Source organism: Mixophyes fleayi, chromosome 10 (assembly GCF_038048845.1).
Source record: "Mixophyes fleayi isolate aMixFle1 chromosome 10, aMixFle1.hap1, whole genome shotgun sequence".
Lineage (NCBI taxonomy): Eukaryota > Metazoa > Chordata > Amphibia > Anura > Limnodynastidae > Mixophyes > Mixophyes fleayi.
Window position 1 is genome coordinate 102,593,875 of NC_134411.1, and position 23,345 is coordinate 102,617,219.

The 23,345-nt window shown below is 41.9% G+C and overlaps 2 protein-coding genes across 2 annotated transcripts in view; one reads left to right on the forward strand and one right to left on the reverse strand.

The window, feature by feature from the left end:
- The window catches only part of MTHFSD (methenyltetrahydrofolate synthetase domain containing), a 229,916-nt gene extending 228,235 nt beyond the window's left edge, over nt 1-1,681 (reverse strand). The window contains exon 1 of the mRNA XM_075189349.1: nt 1,521-1,681. The gene's annotated coding sequence lies outside the window, so the exon portion shown is untranslated. The remainder of the gene's footprint in view (nt 1-1,520) is intronic.
- A 20,256-nt stretch (nt 1,682-21,937) lies between these two features.
- The window catches only part of ZDHHC7 (zDHHC palmitoyltransferase 7), a 165,727-nt gene continuing 164,319 nt past the window's right edge, over nt 21,938-23,345 (forward strand). Inside the window, exon 1 of the mRNA XM_075189355.1 lies at nt 21,938-22,376. The gene's annotated coding sequence lies outside the window, so the exon portion shown is untranslated. The remainder of the gene's footprint in view (nt 22,377-23,345) is intronic.

Below are 23,345 nucleotides of genomic sequence, written 5' to 3' on the forward strand. Positions count from 1 at the left end.
CATCTCCAATTTACATTTCTTCAAGAGATACAAAGTACTCCCAGTAAACTAGAGAAAGTCAAACATTTTACTGAATTACAATGACTAAAATTAAGACGCTCGGGCGTGGGTGTGTGGGGATTATGACATCACTCTTCCTGGCCCCTTGATTCACTGGAATAGCGCAAGGGAAATGTTAGAAATAACACAGTGGTGTTTGGTGCCATGACGTAGGACAGTGACACTGATGATGGCGGAACAGCGATAAATGGAAAAATGACACATTTGGTATAAAGAAAGTTCACACACAAATATCAATACAATTAAGTAAATATCTAATTTAAATTTAAGACATAAAACTTAATGAAGGTTATTTCAATATAAATTGTCCGTCATGTGAAAAAAGACAGATTGTTCCAATTTTACATCTTAAATTGTTGTCTTTTGTCCCCTAATACCTGGTGCCTTTTGCTTCAATGCACTAATATAAGGGTAATACTGGGAGTGATTTGGTAGCAAAGGCGTTAATCTATAAGGGCCTGATTCATTTAGGCACGCAAAATGAAAGTACTGTGCGTTATTTTTAAGCACTTGTAAATCGTGAATACGGATGTCCGTATTCAACTATAAGTGGATCTGAAGAAACACCTCTTGTTAAAAATCTGTGTAGATCGTTCTGTTCTGACAGACAATACAGGATACGTCCAACACATATGTGGAATATAAAGTCCCAGGAGAACGCACAGGAAAGAAAAAAATCAATTATTGTCACCTATTAATAATACAGGGCCCGATTCATTATGGAACTTAAGTAAGAAAACTTACTCACTTTCTTGCCTAAGCTCCTTAATGAATCAGGCCCATAGTTATTAATGAAAAGACATTAAGAAAAACAAGTTGTTTATATTTCCGTTTTGTCTCTCCATGAAATATATTTATTAGTATGTTTTTAATGTCTACTGTACATAAAATACATTGTTACAGTTGATGCTGATACAGACACATGTTCTAGCTGTATACACAGCGTCATCACTAGTAATCAGCACTTACACCTGACCTGTAGCTGCTGATACAGACACATTCTAGCTGTATACACAGCGGTCATCACTAGTAATCAGCACTTATACCTGCCCTGTAGCTGGTGATACAGACACATTCTAGCTGTATACACAGCGGTCATCACTAGTAATCAGCACTTACACCTGACCTGTAGCTGCTGATACAGACACATTCTAGCTGTATACACAGCGGTCATCACTAGTAATCAGCACTTACACCTGACCTGTAGCTGCTGATACAGACACATTCTAGCTGTATACACAGCCGTCATCACTAGTAATCAGCACTTACACCTGACCTGTAGCTGCTGATACAGACACATTCTAGCTGTATACACAGCGTCATCACTAGTAATCAGCACTTACACCTGACCTGTAGCTGCTGATACAGACACATTCTAGCTGTATACACAGCCGTCATCACTATCAGCACTTACACCTGACCTGTAGTTGGTGCCAGTGATACGTCAGAAGATCACCTACCTGAGAGATGCCCAAAGCTTGAATCAGACGCTGCTGGGTGCTCTAGAGCTTGGCACCCCCTTACTGTACACTGACTACGAGCATACGTCCAGTCCCCTCCCTGTTCCGCTCCTGAAATCGTAGGTTGTCAGAAGTGTCCTTTGTGTTTGAAGATGAATTGGATGTTTGCGTTCACTGCCAAGAAATGGATGCGTATAGTCAGTTTCTGGATATGGTCAGTGCAATTTAACGCAAAATATGACATGTATCTGCATTTACGTTCCTTAATAAATCAGGCCCTAAATGTACAGAAAGTCATATTAGATTATTAGAGTAACCCTTTAGCTAAGTACTTGGCAGCCAAAAAAGGCCTAATTATTTTCCTCTATGACGGGAGTTGTATACCTGAAGCACGCCTAACGGACTGATCATATCCCAGCAGGATAATAAATCAGCAGCGTACAGTAGGATATTGCAAATGTGTCATTATTCGATTAGTCCTTTGTCTGTTCTCCAGATGATAAGAAAGTGTCAGACCCCCGTGGGAGGGGGAGAAATGCTAAATGTAAAAGATACAGCAACATTACCACCCTTATCTGTCATGCCACATACATAATGGATACATGCATAGCACATATGTGACGTACATGGTGTGTATGCTAGATATGAACCCTGCCCGGGTACAGTCTACAACCACACTGTGCTACATTCAGACACACCCCGGATGGAAGGATCATGTAATTATTTGCTAAGCATGAGATGGGTACATGTGTGCAGTCTGTATGTGTCACTCAGGGTCTACGATCCATGGGAGGTCTGGCTGCTGCTGCCATGAATCACCTAGGCTGCCTGATAAGTGCTGCACTGACAAGCACAATGAAGAGTCAATTATCTGGGTCCTGCCTCCTACATCTGGCCTCTGGATTACTGAGCTTTATTAATCCCCCACTCCACACCCGCTGGGAAACTTTCATCTCACCCTCCGACAATGAGATACTTAGGAATACCCTATCCGCAGGCATTACCAGGTGTAGGGGGATCTGATCCCAGCTGCCTGACGTGTTGTTCTGCAAACAGATGGATCCTGTGCTGATGTGTGGCTGGATGTGATTAGCTGCAAAGCTGGTGCCCATATAAACATCTTCCTCTGCTGGGAGTTATATAATATATAGTAATAACCGCTGCCACACAGCGACACGGGCGTCTGTCAGTCAAAACAAACGTATTGTGCTTTTTTTTTTTCAGAACACACGTATATCGGGCATACACACGTCTGTATTCAACAAGGAGCGGATGTGAAGATACGATGGATGATGAATACGTGTCTAGGTCCGCTCTGCTCTAACAGACAATACACTGCAGGATACGTCCCATACTATGTGGAATATAAAGTCACAAAAGAACGCACAGAAAAAACTTCAATAATTGTCACCTGTTAATAATATAGTCATTACTGACCAAACAATAAAAAAAATTTTTTTATTTCATTTGTCCATAAAATACATTTGTTAGGATGTTATTAATGTCCACTGTACATAAAATACATTGTTACAGTTGCACCTGATTGCAAACACATGTCCTAGCTGTATACACAGCTGTCATCACTAGTAATCAGCACTTACACCTGCCCTGTAGCTGGTGCCAGTGATACGGCAGAAAATCACGTTCTGCCCAGAGCTTGAATTGGACGCTGCTCGAGCTTGGCGCGCCCTTACTGTACACTGATCACATGCATACACCCAGTCCCCTCTCCTGACGTAGAGTCAGAGAACACAAGTGGATGCAAAATACGTCAAGTATCTGCATTTATGTTCCTTAATGAATCAGGCAGGTGGTGCACAAATGTCCTTTCCATCACAAACACATTTTTCTCTTACATGACTGCCTGTGTGTAGCTTAATTTCTGGCTTATGTTAATCATATGAGACATAATGACAATATAGGTGACAGCACTATTTGCGATTTGTTTCAATGTGATACTGCTCAGAGTGCATCTGAAATTGCGTTCCTCCAACAAAGTGCAACATGGATAGGCAGAACAGTTCCTATTACACTAGAGGACAAGACCCGACCTCGACAAGCTCACAGCTGGCGCAACGGGGTGGGAATGGGCATGCTTCTCCCCTCTGCAAACACGCCCACCTTCCTCTGCAAACCTATGAGCCCTGGCGCAAATCTGTGCGTACGTGCGCCAATCGATGGGAACACCGGGGACCACAGGTGCTTGTGTGCTTAAATGACCTCCCAACGTAATTGTTTCATTTGCTACAATTCTGCAGAATATTTTCCAGAAGCGACTGCCCGATGTATTATAAAATGTATGTCTTCATATTGCTACAGGGAAATGGAGCAGACATTGATGGACGCTCCGGAGGAGAGAAGGACATGTACTGCAAAGCCAAGGCCCGATTCCAGACAATATATCTCATTCCGCGTATTAAGGAATCTGAACTCTTGGCTCGGTTCTGTAAATCTGTAACGTAGAGAAAGATTTATAGATTGTCTTAATGTGCATGAAATGAAACCTTAATCGTCATTTTTGGCAATTAATCTAAAATAGGAAATTTGGGACTATGAGGTTTTTGCAATCCATACAATGTTCTACTTTCAAGGGGAATTATTATCCACATCTGAGTAATAATATTCATTAAAAGAAAGTCATTTGTTACCTTAGACAAACATTATTACTCTAGAAAATGCTTCACTTGCATGAATACAAGATGCAACAATGCGATTCTGGCGGGATGCTGCTATCACAGTGACTGAAGACTCCCGTTATTAATTGCCTGCAGTTGTAAAACATTTCCCTGTTCCGGAGAGATTTGATGTGATATTTTAGGGCAAATGCCAGTGATCTCCGCAACCGGGAGTAAGAGAATTGTGAAATTACACATCTTCATCCTACAGCTCAGTTCAGGTTGTATAAACAAGAAACGAAACACAATTTAAAGGAGAAAATCATCCCGAAATAAAAAAAATAGTTTTGGGTGGATTTGGGAAGAGCGGGGTACCAGGCATTATATAATAAAGGTTAGGACCACCTGAGACCCCCTCTCGTCAGGAAGATTCCATTGCCACTTACTGTGGGACTGTTCATTGTGCTGTTGGAAAACAATGCTCATTTTATAATATTTTTTAGCCATTAATGACCACTCAGTAACCATTAGTGGCTGCCATAGTTTCCAGTTACACAACTCTAATCCTGATTTTTAGGATTATTAATGTTTTCAAAAATATCAGTGGAATGGAAAATAGTGACAATAAAAGTTTCTATTACGAATGTTAAACCTGTGAATCTGAAGGTAAATAAAATGATCTACCTGCTGGCGCTTCTCATGCACTTCATTCACCACTTAGTGAACATGCTTATTGAGAACGCACCAGCAGTACACACGAGCTGTCAGAGTGAGCGCTACGGAAGAATCTAGCGTTCGGTCTGAGCGCTCATGTAAACTGCCTGCGTGTGTTCTTCCCACCTGATAAAGGTATAACCACAGGCACAACATGCAGTGCTCCACCAAGTATCCACCCTCGTTGCCCCGAATCACCCCTCCGAATATATGACCATGAAAGGTTCATTAGCTAGACATTACGTTCCGCGTCACAGCAGCTGAAAGGAACGCAGCACCAACGGAGAGCATTGCCAGCACCCAAACATGGTTTCACATCAAATAATCAATGTCGGAATTTTTGCATCTAATTTGCAAGACTTCAATTCATTTTCAGGCCACTTTTATACGCCGTCACATTGTTGGTTTGGCTCTTAGACGGTTACAACAGCCGTAACAACAAGACATGGGAGAATACTGTTTACCCCGGCCTTGATATTGGCTGTTCTTGTAATTCTATATCAGTGCTACAGATAAAATCCTTCAACTATGGGAAAATATGTCTGTTACCATACAGAATGTCGCTCCGCATCAGTAACAAACAGGAGGCCACAGGAGACTGTAGCTTAAATGTAAAAATTGGTAGAATGTGAAACAGTCTATTGCAATATCTTTAGACGAGCTGGTAATGCCCTGTACAGCACCTTGGCGGAATTCAGGAAATCAGGAGTTTTGAAATTATTATGCAAACTTCATAAGTTTGGAAGGTAAACTATCAACACATTGTATAACATAGGTATACATATAATATTTGGAAGCACATAGTTGCATAAAACCTACATTTTAACTGTATTGTTGGAGCTGCATTTTTTTCTCATGTTGTTTCTCTCTCTAGGGGAGATGTTACCTACACCAACCAATCAGATTCTAGCTGTCATTTTGTAGAATGTACTAAATAAATGATAGCTAGAATCTGATTGGTTGCTGTAGGCAACATCTCCACTTTTTCAAACCCGCAGATTAGTAAATATACTGTACAGTCACGGCCAAAAGTTTTGAGAATGACACAAATATTATTTTTCACAAACTCTGCTGCCTCAGTTTTTATGATGGCAATTTGCATATACTCTAGAATGTCATGAAGAGTGATCAGATTAATTCTAGTTAATTTCAAAGTCCCTCTTTGCCATGACAATGAACTTTATCCCAAAATCAATATTTCCACTGCATTTCAGCCCTGCCACGTAAGGACCAGTTGACATCAGGTCAGCGATTCTCTCGTTAACACAAGTGAGAGTGTTGATGAGGACAAGGCTGGAGATCACTCTGTTATGCTGATTGGGTTAGAATAACAGACTGGAAGCTTTAAAAGGAGGATGGTGCTTGAAATCATTGTTCTTCCGTTGTTAACCATGATTACCTGCAAGGAAACACATGCAGTCTTCATTGCTTTGCACAAAAAGGGCTACACAGGCAAGGATATTGCTGCTAGTAAGACTGCACCTAAATCAACCATTTATCGAATCATCAAGAACTTCAAGGAGAGAAGTTCAATAGTTGTGAAGAAGGCTTCAGGGTGCCCAAGAGTGTCCAGCAAGCACCAGGGCCATCTCCTAAAGTTCGTTCAGCTGCGGGATAGGAACACCATCAGTGCAGAGCTTGCTCAGGAATGGCAGCAGGCAGGAGTGAGAGCATCTGCACGCACAGTGAGGCGAACACTTTTGGAGGATTGAATGGTGTCAAGAAGGTCAGCAAAGAAGCCATTTCTCTCCAGGAAAAACATCAGGGACAGACTGATATTCTGCAAAGGGTACATGGATTGGACTGCTGAGGACTGGGGTAAAGTCATTTTCTCTGATGAATCCCCTTTCAAATTGTTTGGGGCATCTAGAAAAACGCTTGTCTGGAGAAGGAAAGGTGAGCGCTACCATCAGTCCTGTGTCATGCCAACAGTAAAGCATCCTGAGACCATTCATGTGTGGGGTTGCTTCTCAGCCAAGGGAGTGGGCTCACTCACAATTTTGCCTAAGAACACAGCCATGAATAAAGAATGGTACCAAAACATCCTCCAAGAGCAACTTCTCCCAACAATCCCAAGAACAGTTTGGTGATGAACAATGCCTTCTCCAGCATGATGGACACCTTGCCATAAGGCAAAAGTGATAACTAAGTGGCTCAGTGATCAAAACATCTAAATTTTGAGTCCATGGCCAGAAAACTCCCCAGACCTTAATCCCATTGACAACTTGTGGTGAATCCTCAAGAGGCGGGTGGACAAACAAAAACCCACAAATTCTGACAATCTCCAAGCATTGATTAGGCAAGAATGGGCGGCCATCAGGTTGGTTTGTATGATAGCGTTACCAATGCCATTCACAAAAATATCCATATAAAAGTTTCAGGAGCTTATCAGAACAGAGAAGATCAAGATATATATGGGGAAGATATTCTTACGCACAGCCGACTTCCTGTCAGTAATCACAAAACAGGACACAACACTCTGTGTCTTTTTAGCCTCTTTATGCAGACAATGGCTGACAGCAGAGCACAACAGCTTGTACGTGGCCACCCAGCAAATGCAAATACAATGTCAAACAACTCGAGTTCTGTCAAGCTATGGAAACTTTTACATATATATTTGTGAATGTTATCCATAGATCTTTTTATTTAAGGTCACTGGTATTGTACATTTAATGATATTGATGTGAGAGTGGTTCTCAACATTTTCCATCATCATCAACATCATTTATTTATATAGCGCCACCAATTCCGCAGCGTTGTACAGAGAATATTTGTCACTCACATCAGTCCCTGCCCCACTGGAGCTTACAGTCTAAATTCCCCAACATACACATAGACAAGGGTTAATGTTTGCCAAAAGCCAATTAACCTACCAGTATGTTTTTGGAGTGTGGGAGGAAACCGGAGCACCCGGAGGAAACCCACGCAAACACGGGGAGAACATACAAACTCCACATAGATAAGGCCATGGTCAGGAATAGAAACTTTTTTTTTTTTCAGTTGGACCCTAAGGGCTAGATTTACTAAGCTGCGGGTTTGAGAAAGTGGGGATGTTGCCTATAGCAACCAATCAGATTCTAGCTGTCATTTTGTAGAAGGTACAAAATAAATGAAAGGTAGAATCTGATTGGTTGCTATAGGCAACATCCCCACTTTCTCAAACCGGCAGCTTAGTATATCTAGCCCTAAATGTCACTAAACCATATTTCTGGGATCCCAAGTATCCGTTATCAATTTTCTGGGACCCCAGGTGTCAGGTGGTTCCTAGTAGATCACATTGTATACAGTTGGGGAACCCCAAAGTCAGAATCTAAGACCCCAGCGGATGTACGGTCCAACAGACCGAGCCTCTCCAGTACATTGTCTATAGTCTGGGCTGGACTACATGAATTAGGAGCGATAGATATCACAGACTGAGACCTGGTTGCTCTCTGCACTATAACGGGATTTTTCTAATATCCATAACAGACCGTTCACTAAATGTAATATAAAACATAACATTTATTATGAAAAGTCAGGAGCGCTTTTCCCACGGACACTCTAGTCTAGTTTAGTGGTTCTCTCAGGTGACTTCAGATGCTTATGGAAGATAAGAGGACACATTAGAAGTTTGATAAATTCATTGGACGGCTCTGGGTGCGATACACAGGGAAAATCTCGGAAAGGACGCAGCAATAGGTTTCTTGGACCAACTGTGTTCAGTACAGAAAAGGTTGAGACTCGACGATGTGACGCTGCCCAAAACAGCGGAGAAGTGGATTGCGATGCTGCTTGTTTGATCCACCAGTAACGACTGAGATAATATTATGTTCTAGCAGGTCTAGTAGGGTAACCGGGCCAAGCACTTATATAAAAAATAAGTTTATGAACTCAGACCGACCCACTGATGTTCCTAAGCAGTCTACTGGCAAATGGCAGTTCTCCAGTCCGTTCCTCCCCACTGCTACGTCCAAGGTACAGGAAAAATAAAGTAATAATTGCTTCTAATTGAGGATCGATCCAGTAGTTTTATGGTCAGGCTGAACATCCATCAAACATCTCACAGACACTGGATAGCCACACACACGCGCAGATATTTCAACCAATATTAGCTTCAAGTGCTCAATCCAAATTAATGTCATTAATAGTATATGTAAATATACCAGCAGCCATATGACTTAAAATTACAACTCATTAAATAAGCAAAGCAATCAATTAAAAAATACAACCAGTAATTACCAACGTATGGATGGAGGTGTAGGTATTTTTTACTGGTTACATTAATTCGGATTGAGCGTTTGAAGCTAATATTGGTTGAGATTGAGAGTCTGGATAAACTCTGCTGATAGCAACCATCAGGATTTTTACGGTAACTACGGTGGTTGACACGCTATTGCTTTGTTTGGTAAATTACCCACCATGACTGATAAAAATCTGATTGACTATGACCAGGTATAGCTTGGGTTCGCTAGTCCTTGTAGCACACATATGATGCAACAGCAAGGAAATACGAGTTAAACAACTATAAAGATGTGCGCAGTGATTTCCCTATGTGTGACCAGCTTTATCAAGATATTTAATTACTTGGAATTTGTGTTATATATGACCAAGTTTCTGATATTTGTTACACATAAGAAGTTATCTATCTCTATCATCACTGACGGAGTCCAGGGATCACACTTGCTCAATCATCTGCGCCAAGCTGCGACGCTGTGATGTCATCGTCAATGATCTGTTAGAGTTTAAACCCAGACACCCCGAGTCCTTTATTCCTGTACTTTACGGAGGTATATAAAGTTACAGAATTGGTTCTCCAGACATGTGACTTTGAACCTCCTGGTCCGTATCCATCCTCCGTATTCGCAATACGCCTCTCTCGTGTGTTCCTAGCGGTGTCTGTTGTAACCAAGGAAACTTTCATATAAAATAGAAGCAGGTGCTGTCAATAAAGAGAATTCTTATCCCAGCTCATATTTGTTTGATTTTCTCTGTGTCTGGGCAGCCAGCCCACAGCTGCGCCGCGGCCCCACGGAGGGAGCGAGGGCCGATCTCTGTGAAAAAGGTGGAAACAGATTTGAAAGTCAGATCTGCGGGCTTCCAAGCGATTTGCTGGTAAAGCTCCTGCAATGTTTTCCTAACCTTGGTCTCCAAACAAGTCAGAGCATTTTTAAAGCTTATTCATATGGAAAAGGGACATTTAATCAGATGGATAGTCTTTACCTCCTATTAAACACAGCTTCCCTGCGTCTCACTTTCTCCAGCACTTCGGTGACAGATCCTGCAGGCGACAATGATTTAACGGGGTGTTGGAGAAGTGTTTTGTATCTGTATTTTAATGCCTCAAACCCAGTAGAAATGTTTGTTACCCACTGTGGACGATCAGTCTGCACTGAATATCGCTGAGGCCAGTCTTGATGTAGCTGAAAAGTTGACAGTGAAAATGTCTACACTAAAATGTCTACAGTCATAAGATCTATACAGTTAAAAGGTCGACATGTAAAAATGTAGACAGAGATGTAAAGAAGACAGTCAAAATATCGACATAAATCCGTACATTTAAAACAGCGACACATGTAAAAAAAATAAAACCGTTTTGTCCATGGTGCACTACAGGTCCAAGCAAGGCCAGGCTGCCTTTAAGTCTTTGGGCATGCTGGCACCTGTAGTACTGCAATCACTGTCATACCCATGGCTGCCAGGGCATGCTGGCACTTGGTTAACCACAAGGCCCGCTGGGATCTGTAGTGCATCAAGGAAAAATGCAAATAAAACACAGACACCAGTGTAAACAATATTTTAATTTAAACAGAAACACCCCATACATTCACCCTCTTTATTTTTCACCTACGTAATAAATCCGTGGATCCTTGGCAAAACAAAAAACCCTAAAATATGACGCAATACTAGCTAAAAAAGTGAAATTAGTCTTTAATGAGAAGTTACCCGCAGTTTTCGCACCCTCCGCGTGTACAGAAGCCGTGGACACCGTATTAAGGCGTTACGGAACCTGTTCGCACAATACAAGTGAACAGAAATGAATTTGTTGGAAATAACACACGGAGGAAGGTGACAAGTGACATAACAGTGCTGACTGCTAATCGACAAATCATCTCTATTTAAACAGATCTGGTTTCATTAAAATCGGCTCTGTGAAAATATCGGCGCTAATAAAAGCTGGAGGGCGGCTTTATTGGAAAAGTGATTATGCACAGAATATAAATGTTGGTAATAATATTGGTAATAATAAATCACAGCACACATATGAAAAGTAAATCAGCGCTCGGCTCCGAGCAGATCTGGGAAACTGATTTAGCTGCTGGACGGGTGGATTCTGAGACTGCCAAATTGGGGAAAGTGAGAGTGCGGCCGGCTGCTAGAGGTGATTTAAGCTGCCTCATGACATTTACACGCATGCTGGAGAAAAGCGACTTATCTGCCAGCAACTGTCCGGCACATAGGGAGGTCCTTACACTGAACGGCCTTTGTTCAAGCTCCAAGATGTTCAGCAAGTCTCTAGGTGCTAAGGATCACTGGTCTTACATTCTTCCCTCTAAAACATATTGTATTACTTCTAAGCTATGGATTTGCTTCTAATGAAAGGGATTGTTCCCCACTGGGCTTAAAGTGTACCTGTCACCTCTACACAGGGAAGGCAGCCGTTTTGTGAGCTCAACAGCAAAATAACACTTCTGCCTGAAACCACCTGTTGAAAACACACGCACACTATTGCTGCAATCTGATAGAATATCTGTCCTCCTTTACATCTGTAACCATGGAAACAAACTGTGGACATATTGTTTCCATGGTTACAGATGTTGTTAAAACTGAGAAGCAAACTACTGCTTATCAGTCCAATGGTAAAAATAGTATGTTGCTCAGTTTTCAACAGGCGATCTCAGACAGAAATCCTATTCCAATAAGTTTTAGTACCCGGGTTGTTTTGCAAAGGGGAAAACGATTTAGAGCTGGCTTCTGAACTAAGAATGCCTCCCTAGATCACCACCAGCTAAAGCTCATGTAAAATTATCATTGTTTGTTTGTATGACGCTGCAGATTCTGTAGCACCTGACATAGTGCCATTTGGGTCACATGGTAGTATCTACCGGTCCTCCTGACCCGTATGGATTCCCATCCAGAAAAGATTCTGATTACTTTTTGTAAGATTAATTTGCAGATTATTAATTTAAAAAACTGTCTAGAACATTACTCTGTTCCAGCGACCTCCACTGACATGTCTTACAGACTATCACGTACTTATAGCCTATGAACGGCAATAAACTGTGACACCTTATTATTATTATCGCAAATTTGTAAGGCACCAGTGCTCCGCAGCACCGTGTGTAAGGATAAAACAGGACATACATAAAACAGGGACATACAAGGCAGACAATATAAACACAGACATGAAAACAAAGGGTATGAAGGACTCTGCTCATTAGAGAGCTTGTAAGTGGAAGAGGGCACAGCTGGAAAAAGAGGAGCGAGTGTGGCTCAGAGTAGAGATTGGGATAGTTGTGAGGGTGCATTATTGTGAATAGTGTTATCGGGGATAAGGTCACCTCTAAATAAGAGATGGGTTTTCAAAGAGCATGTAAAGATTTGAAGATTGTGGGGAAAGTCTGATTGGGCGTGGTAGGGAATTCCATAAGTGGGGAGTAGCACGGGAGAAGTCTTGTAGGCGGGAGTGAGAGGTGGATATCAGAGACGAGACAAGGTGCAGATCAGAGGTAGATCTAAGAGGGCGGGAGGGAGAGTACATTGATATGTAAGATGTATGAAGGGGTGGTGTTGTTGAGGGCTTTGTAGGGAAGGGTGAGTAATTTGAATCTGATTCTGGAGGACACAGGGAACCAGTGTAGGGATTTGCAAAGTGGTGCAGCAGATGTGGAGCGGTGAGAGAGGAAGATCAGTCTTGCAGCAGCATTTAGGATGGATTGAAGTGTGGATATATGGGTGTCAGGAATGTCAGATAGCAGGAGGTTGCAGTAGTCAAGACGGGAGAGGATGAGAGAATGGATAAGAGTTTTGGTAGCATGTTGAGTAAGAGAAGGGCGTATTCTGGCAATGTTTTTAAGGTGGAGTCGAGAGGACTGGGAGAGAGTCTGGATGTGAGGAATAAAGCAGAGGGTGGAGTCACGTGTGACACCGAGGCAGCGGGCTTGGGAGACTGAGGACATTGTGGTGTTATTGACAGTGAGGGAGATTTGAGGGCAGGTGGTGACTCTGGTAGGTGGGAAGATAATAAGCTCTGTATTGGACATGTTGAGCTTTAGGTAGTGTTGGGACATCCATGTGGAGATAGCTGAAAGACAGTTGGTTACATGAGATAGCATAGAAGGGGCGAGGTCAGGGGAAGAGAAATAGATTTGGGTGTCATCAGCGCAGAGGTGGTACTGGAGGACAAATGAGCCAATTAATGCCCCAAGAGAAGAGGTGTAGTAGGACTGGAGGAGAGGATGTGCCAGAGGTTGGATATCTACAGGGGAATCAGTAATATCAAATATCTCACCTCAGATTCAGCTATTAGTTTATATTTACCGTTGGCACCAGTAATGTAAGAAAAACCAAGATAATATAACTGTATTTCATTTTCATAAAAAGGTAAAATAGGAGGAATTTAAAAGACATATCTGGATCATTTAGTCGCATATTGTACAATGAATATGAGTATATAACAACCAGCTACGGTGATGCAGATGATTTGTCAGCTATTACTACAGAAGTGATGTATAATTTAGTGCAATGATCCCGGCCATCCCCTGACCTCCATATGTTAATCCTGAAATCTTCACACCACCTGGAATCCAGATAACAATTCAAAGGGCTGAAATCAGCAATTCCAATAAGTGTGATAATGTCAGAAGATAAACAAAGGCTAATTACTGTAATCCTGATGCCAGAAAGTGTTTACTCTCCTGCCCCCATGTAGAGTGCCAGCTTCTTGTACAACTCCTGGACCATATATATATATATATATATATATAGTATCTATACTGTACACACACATAGGTAAAGCGGTTTCTTTGTTAGTCCCACTGTTTAAAGTTAGAAAAAATATATTATCAGAAATAATACCATAATAATAACATAAAGCACCGCACAGTACTAAGGCATCATCCGGATCCCTATAGTGTGGGAGACACAGGTCCTCCGCCGTATTCTCTGACTGTATACAGATTGATTTACATCAATTAATTATTTGAACCCAAGTTAATTACCCCAAATTATGCTGGTTACATGATACGTTATTGCAGCTGGTATCAGGCACTTGGCCCAATATGGCAGCGTGTATAACACGAAAATCTGATATCTATTAATTGCTGCTCCTCGTATGGGTCGGTTGCACACAGATGCACGCAGCCACACTTTCGCCTGGAGAGGTGACGGTGAAGGGGCGCTGTAATATCGGCCAGGCACAGCGTAATTGCCAGGTGATGCAGACGTGAAAACCAGGCGCAGATACACCAGGCCCGAGTCATTAAGGAAGGTAAAGCAAAATAAGGAGTAAATGTTCTCCAGGGCAAACCATGTTACAATGCATGGGGGGCAAATTGGTTTATCATTTTGCACATAAGTTAAATACTGGCTGTTTTTTCATCTAGCACACAAATACTTGATAGCTTTATTTTTACACTGAAATTTTAAGTTGATCTAGGACATGCCCTATCTGAACTATAAATCTGTAACCACATTTTAAATTTACCTTCCCCTCAAATGCAACATGATTTTGCCCAAATGCAAAGTTACTCCATTGTTATGCTTTGCTTCCCTTAATGACTCAGGCCCACCAACTATAGCCATATTATTAACAGCAGCCATGGGGTAGGTGCAAATACCCACTGATGACAACCATCTGCGCTGCCTATCCGCTTCTGATTGGCCGGCGGTAAATCCATTCCTGAAGCTCATTGGTGCTTTCTTCATTGATCGTGCATATATTATAGTTTTTTTGAGTGTATATTTTTTTTTATTTTTTTTTTTTAAAAAATACTTTTATTCGTCAATGAGAAGGAAGGTTATATTTGCTGTATTATATGAATAGTAAATGCGATACTCTCTATGAAAACAAATGCTTACAAGCTTTATTGCGCTTACTGCCTGGTTCTGTGTATGTCTGTAAGTACGTCTGCCATGAACCAGGCCAGGAGTACTTACAGTCACGTACGCTACAAGGAAGCGCTGCCCACGATTTTGCCCCCCATGAACTTCTACACAAAACCCTTCATGCTGGATTCTGAAGTCACAGTATCTGTTCTAAACTTGTGAAACTTTTTAAAATGATAGATTGTCTTAGTGTAACGACCAAAAGTTCTGTATTATATATTGTGTTAGTATAGATTTAATACAGATTGATTGAATTGTTTATTTAAAAAAACTCCAAGGGCTAGATTTACTAAGCTGTGGGTTTGAAAAAGTGGGGATGTTGCCTATAGCAACCAATCAGATTCTAGCTTTCATTTATTTAGCACATTCTACAAAATGACAGCTAGAATCTGATTGGTTGCTATAGGCAACATCCCCACTTTTTCAAACCCGCAGCTTAATAAATCTAGCCCTAAGTGTTCCATTCATAAACATTTAATAAATATCTTGTATTGATGATGAACAACTATTCACTTTACTTTTACCCTGAGTTTCGTGCGGTGCGTCCAGTAACAAACATGAGATATAACAATCTGAATTTATAGCCCGTACTATAACCAGTGAGGAGGTGACTGTAGATTTAAAATTACTCTCAATCAAATGAGATTAGGCTGTCAATGAACTCTGAATAAAAACTAGATTAATCACTATGAAAAATGTAAATTTTTAAGATGAACAATTGAATTTATATTTCCAACACCTATTGCATTAATTGGTAGCCAATATTAATAATAATTATTTAATAATGAATAAATACATTTTTATAGTGAAATAAACAATGAAACTGGGGTTCACCAACCCCCGAAACACTGACAAAAATGAACATAGGATTGGGAGTCTTTGTATATCTACAGTCACTGTTACAATGGTCGTAAAACGAGATACCAAGCGTGAGAGAAAGGGGCTTCAAGCCCTATAGGAGACTTTGGTCTTTTGCCCCCCCATGAAAATCTTCGTTCCTTCGCCCCTGAATGCACCCGACTCAGAATAAGGGCTGAATTACTCCGACATAAATATTTTTGGACATAAATTACTCAAATTACTCAGGCCCATTGTTGCTCTCTGACAGTCAAGGATTGCTTTTTACAGGGGTGCAATAAAGTGCACTTGGGGTGCAACATTTACCGAGTTGGGGGGGTCCTACTATCCAAATAACATTAGACATCTCTCTGTCAGCTGAAATACAGAAGTGTCTGACGTATTTGCCTTTTCACAGGTTTATAGAGTGAAGTCTGGTTCATATAAGGGACCAGTTAAAGGTCAGCTAATCAGTCCCATGTCTGCCGGCAATGAGATCCATACTACGCCTCTCGTGGTGTGTATAAGACCGCCCAAAGATTTCAAGGTTACCGTGAGAAACCTTAAGGACAGCAGATAAAAAAGAGCCGCGTAACCTTATTTAATTTAATTTTACCCTTCAGTGTCAAGACAGCTTTAGAAATTATGATTTAATTTTTATCATTACCAAAGACATGAGGTCTCAGGAGGGACTCGAACCACCAGACTCAGAAACCGGATTATCTGGGATAAAAGACCCATCCATTGGGCACCTAAACTTGCGTGACACCGGCCACCTTGTAGACAAGAATCTAACACTTAATCCGCGTGAGGAAATCTGACCCCTGCGCTTGGAAAGACGTCCCCAGGTGGGCAACAAGAGTTCAGACGAGAGGGGTGAAGCTCGTCCACGTCACATGGAAGCGCCTCCTGGGATTTAAATAGCACATTTGGGTCTGTACGGAGTTTATATAGATTCTGATTTGTTTTTATTTTATTATTTTACAAAGGCAAATCTGTCATCTAAATTGCTCTATAAATTAGAATTGAGGGAGAGTAACATTGTACATGATGCATCATGATTGGTGTCTGCAGAATTCTAGTTTTATTGCCCCATAAACAGATGTTTATTTGTAGGACCCAACTCTCTATGTGATTTCATACATTGGTTTTAATGCACGGAGCTCCCTGGAGACGAGCCTTATATACAACACATGGGGATATACTTCATATAGAGAGAAATATACAGTATGACATTATGATGACATAGGAAACAGTGTTTCCACCATCGTGCAGCATTCACCTCTGGATTACAGAACATGGTGGTGTACAGAATATACGTAGTCATTCACATCAATCCTTGCTGCCCCAGTGGAGCTTACAATCTAAACTCTCAGACACACGCGTAAGGGGTGATGAGGTCAGAAGCCAATTAACCTACCAGGTAGGTTTTTAGACTGTGGGAGGAAACTTACACAAACAGAGGGAGAACATACAAACTGCACATAGATCGGGTCCTGGTCGGAAAGTAACTCAAGACGCCAGCACTGTAAGACTGCAGTGCTAACCAATGTGCCACCGTGCTGCCCCATGCTTATCAGGCCTGTGGGCGGATTAATCTTTGTGCATAGAAGAGAAGTACACTTTAATAAATGTCATTTATCAGCATCTTCTGATCCACGGGAGGTTTCTGTCCTCCCTGAGCTCGCCTTACCTAACAAGCTCATTTCTGTGTCTTTCAGCCATGTATTTACATCATCAGGCAGGGCTGTGTAATTCTGTATCCCCTCGGATAAGACGCAAAGCTGCTCCCTGGTTACAGTGGTATCCAATGGGCACAGCAGAACTGCTTATACAACGCTCTGCCTAGTGACTTAAGTACATGGCTGAAAGGCACAGAAGGGCGCAAGAATAATAAAACCATTTAGACAATAATTTTGTGAACTTACGTTAGAAACCCATTTTAGTCTGCTTAGCTATATGTTGGTCTAGACCTGTGAATGTTCAATGCTTTCATTGGCTGCAACCTCGTTGGAGACCACCCATTTTACATTCACATAAATATGGACAATGGACATCGTCGAGGAAAAAGCAAACATAAAAGGCACCAATGAGTTTGGATCATTGAAATCTGATCAGATCTGTGAGAAATTTAACCACACATGACAAGGATCAAATTGCACAGATACAGTTGGGTGATCAATTCCAATCTGAAGTCAATGAACATTGACAAAATCATTTCCATCCTGTTGGAGTGAATTCAAAGTGATCAGACTTGGTCTAGTGATCTTCTGATCATTTCAGGTGGTGGCACAAATTGCACAGTAGTCGTCAAACTTGGTGAACTATAGCTGCTTAAATCTACACGTGTGTGGCTGGGATAACTCAGCTATAAGACTGTAATGGGTAAATATATAAAACTCTCAGTACTGTTCCAAAAACAGGTGTCTGATCAGAGGAAATCGAGGGTAAAGCTAATCTGGCACATGAGTTGTCTTCTGGTACCTTGAACTTGGCATCAGCTTGCCACCTTTGTTTTTTGGTACCAACTCCCTTCTTGCCTCAAATATTATTATAGAGACTGTATGTCCTCATCTTACACTACTTGTCTAATTTTATTAATCAACTGGAGATTCTTCCTCAGCAATCCCCCCCCCCCCCCCCAAATCTGGACGCTCTCAAAGAACATTTGACTGCACCATTCTACCCTCTTAAAATGGGCAACTTATTCCACCCTGCAATTGATTATACGACCACAAGTTCTGGAGCAAAGAAAATAGCTTTGCTTTGGTAACTGAATAACGGCATCCATTGCCTCTCTCACATAGAGGACCCATTCTGCAAGTTCCCCTCTACAGAAGACTCGTGAAACGTAATATATCTCTGTGGAAGGAACTACTTATCTACAGCACTGAATGGTAAGTCTCTGAAAGTGTGTTTTTTAAGGTAAGAATTCCCTTTAAACTTGAGTTTCTGGTATGTGGCGTTCTCTCTATAGCGTCTTTGATAACCAACCCATAAGGGACATATTAAGAAGTCGGAGCATGTGGATACCATTAACCTCGTGTTCTGCGGCTTAGTAACTTAGCATTTCGTGCACGTGCTGCTAACCCCAAACACTTTAGTCTTCCTTTAAAACAAATGTTTGACCGTCTCTACCTGTCTCTCTGTTCCTAATGAATCAGACAACGTTGGCCAGACGAGGGGTGTGTGACTCGAAGTGTAATAATTTATAATTGGGAGCTATCATTTTCTAGAATAGATTCAGTCAGGAAAATAACCGTGTTAATGAAACCTTGCTGTAATTTGACCACCGCAGGCTATGGCTGCAGTCACTTAGAGGGAACTTGTTACAGTAGATTCTATTCATAACTGTAACTATGTTGCACCAATTTTGTGCTCAGCGAGGATAAAATTATCCCAATCAGTTGTAGATTAACCAGACCCGACTTCCCAAATTCCATTCTGCAATCAGCAATGCGGCTGTAGTGATGGAGTACACAAAGTTCACTAAGTCATTTGAAATCGATTAAGGACAAGGGCGCTTAGTGGAGGCGCTGAGTGTGTAGAGAACATCTGTAGGTATTGCAGAGTGATTTGTAAACTTTCCTACAGATAATTCTGTTTTTGTATCAATGCAGACAGTGGCCGGGCTGTGAAGCATAATTGTCCCCTAGGGTGGTTTTATTTCATGGGTCTGGTTTGTAGAACTCCAGAAAAGGTTATTTTATCATTTTAGAAACCAGTGCAGTTAATCTATTGTCACAAGAGAACCTGTCAGTCAATGCTCAGATTAGTCCACTAAGCAGCTGATTGACAGCCAGGATATTTCGTATGAGGCGTCATCAGGACAGATCTCCGCCCAGTTTGTAAGATGGTACATTGCCTTCTGGGAGAATTCCGGGTTCTCGCCCTAATTCAGAAGTCTCCCAGAGATTTCAGAGTACGGGCAACTATGGTTTCAGCCGATTGAATTTTAATATTTTGGCTATGATTTCAATGTACTAAGTACACTGGCTTCTGTGGCATATGAAACTGATTTTGAGGATACAATGTACTTACATGGAGCTAAAGGTGTTTCAGTGAAGGTACTGGAAAGTGCCGGATTACCACCTAAGAGAATGTAGAAAGATCTAGTTATTTTGTGTGTCCTACTAAAGCTCTTTAGAATAACTCTTACAACAAAATGAAACACAGTTTGGACACAGAGGGCCTGATATCATTAAGGCACGCAAAACAAATGTAAAGTGCATTTTTTTGAAAACAGACTAACAACGGGCATACGCACATCCTTATTAATCAAGGAACAGATCTGAAGAAACATCTCTTATTGCATAGGGGTCTAGGGCCGCTCTGCATATACGGCATTAGAGACAGATACAACAACCTGCAGGATACGTACAATTCTTGTGGGGAATATAAAGTCCCGTCAGAATGCACAGAAAAAAAGTATTCAATTAATGTCACAAGTTAATAATATGGTGCCTGATTCATTAGAAACTTGAGTTGGCAAGAAATTGAGTATGTTTTCAGGACAAAACCATGTTGCAATGTAATGGGTGCAAATTAGTTTATTATTTTGCACATAAGGAAAATATTGGCTGTTTTTTCCATGTAGCACACAAATACGTGAAAGCTTATTTGTACACTGAAATTTAAAGTTGATATTTGTGTGCTACAGCCCCCTCCCCGTTCTGACCCTGAAATCATAGGCTGCAGTAAGGGGGGGGTATTCAATTGTCCGCGAGGTGGGGGGTTTTCCCCGCAGCGTTAAAAAAAAATAAAAAAAATCTCCCGCGGGTTTTTAATTGCAATACCGACTGTTTTGAGTTGGAGCAGCGCGAAAACTTGTGCAATTCAATTGAAAAAGAGGGAACGCTGCCCCCGCGCGTTAAATATTGCGTTTGCGAGTTTTTAGGGGAGTGAAGGGGAGTTTTAACGCGGTCATGTATAACACAAAAAAAAGGTTTTGCATACATTTCCATACATTAATGTAGATATTATCAATGTGTAATGTAATCTACAGTACTTTCTTTAGCACATTTTTTAATTGAACTATTTTTTTACCATAGAATATTTGTACTAAAAACATACATAAATATTATTAATTTGTGATTTTTTTTTATGTTTATTTTATTTCATTATAACTTTTTACATTATTACATGATTTCAAATACTTTTCAGAGGTTTTTTATTTTTAACACACCCCAAAGAGGTGCGAGATAAAACAGCATATTGGCCTGTTTAACGCGCCACGTTACAAAAACAATTAAATAGCTTTTAACGCGGCTGCCTCTCGCACACCCTATACTTTCAATAGACCTTGTACTGGAGCACGAGAGGACCGTTTCATGAGGAAAAACTAAGTGTTAAAAATGGTATAGAATTGCGGGTAAAGTTAACCCGCTCAAAAATTATAAAAAACAGCGTTAAAATGACTTAACGTGGTAAAAAAAAACAAAAAAACAACAACTCGCTGACAACTGAATTCCCCCCTAAGAGTCATTTGCACTCGATGCGCTCACTGCCGTATCGCCTGGTTCTGGGCAGGTGCAGAGCGATTTTCCACAAAATACGCAATATGTCGCCATTTACGTTCCTCAATGACTCTGAGGCGTTCCTGTGGGAAACATCAGCCCCCCTCACCTTTGGGCCCCGCAGTCGCCCACCCTACACAATAGCGGTTGTTACTCTACTAGAAAATATATTTTTACCTCAGAATACCGAGCTGGCCGCACCTGATCTTCCTATCCATACAGACATCATCCTATCCCTCTACAGCAGCGGCCATCTTGTCATGCTAACCAGGAGCGCACTTAGGGGGAGGGTCCTGTGGTCTAGAACCCCGCCCCCTACATGCTGTAGTGATGGGACCACAGGCTGATGTTCTGTACGTGTCTTACCCGTTCCTGTCTGCTCTTCCCCCGCGGCTGCAGCCTCAGCTGATTATTAGGCGGAGACACAATAAACTACATCTCCCACAATGCAGCAGGAGGCACTGAGGCTGCGGATTGGAGTAAGATCACATGGCAGCTCTGGCTTGATTGGCTCTGAAGTAGTCACGTGAGTGCCGGAGCCACTGAGGCTGCTGATTGGAGTAGGGTCACATGGCGGCTCTGGCTCCGATTGGCTCTGAAGTGGTCACGTGACAGCTGGAGAGACCTGAGCATAGCAGCTACTCGGCTCCCTCACAGAGGAACATGGGGGAGAGAAGAGGCCTGAGGGGGAGTCTGTCCCTGCTTAGGCTCTGTCCCTGCCTGGGGCTCTGTTCCTGCCTGGGGCTCTGTTCCTGCCTGGGGCTCTGTTCCTGCCTGGGGCTCTGTTCCTGCCTGGAGTCTGTCCCTGCCTGGGGCTCTGTCCCTGCCTGGAGTCTGTCCCTGCCTGGGGCTCTGTCCCTGCCTGGAGTCTGTCCCTGCTTGGGCTCTGTCCCTGCCTGGGGCTCTGTTCCTGCCTGGGGCTCTGTTCCTGCCTGGGGCTCTGTCCCTGCCTGGGGCTCTGTCCCTGCCTGGGGCTCTGTCCCTGCCTGGAGTCTGTCCCTGCCTGGGGCTCTGTCCCTGCCTGGAGTCTGTCCCTGCCTGGGGCTCTGTCCCTGCCTGGAGTCTGTTCCTGCCTGCACTACCATCTGCAGGTATGTGCAAGTGAAACAACAGTACAGTGTCAAATGTACCACAGACTTAGTCATGTATTTTTCCCCATTTTTAAAAATAAAAACTCACAATTCATTATAAATAAACAGTTTAGTCATTATCAAAATGTTGACATTGGTTGTAATTGCTGCCAATTGAAAAATCTGATATTTCCAAACATTTCTGTAAAATAAGGTTTGTTGTTGTTTTTTTTTATTTTGCGTTGTTACAAAACCAAGCAGGTGACCCCCCCCCCCCCGTTTATAAATCGTGTTAACCCGTCACCCATGCTCATATGTTCAAAAGCTGAGCACCTGTTATAACTAAAGACAAGCATCTGTGAACCACCCCTGTAATGATTCCGCGTAATGCTGATTTTATCTGTATATCTGTATTATATTTACCCTGAGGCTCTGCATGGAGAATCTGCAGTTCTGTGCAACTAAGTTATTTTTAATAATAAATCCTTCTCTGCACAATGTTTTTCCTAATAAGATACACTGGTACACACACATGACCCCTTAACTATGCCGTACAACTGCAAAATTCTTTCAGCTAAAAGGCGATTTCACAAAGTTGCACCGAACAGCAGGTTTTCATTGCAGCTCTTCAGGGTGTTTTCACCCATATCAGTTCAGCTATAAGTCAGTTATTGGTGCCTTTTAGTGACTGTTGAAGGAACCCCTCAGAGCCTGAAGTGAATGATATCAGAGGACAGTAGCTTACACTGAGCTACATACACAAACAGAGCCTGAGTCATTACGTAACGTAAATGCCCATACGTAGCATATTTTGCATAAAATCACTATACACATGTCCAGAACCGGACCATACACCACTGAACACAGCAACTCCTCTCCGACCGTATGCACATAGTCATTGTACAGTCAGGGCGTGACAAACCTGGAGCGCAATCAGCAGCATCCGATTCGAGCTTTGGGCATCGCTCAGGTACATGCATTAGTGTCATA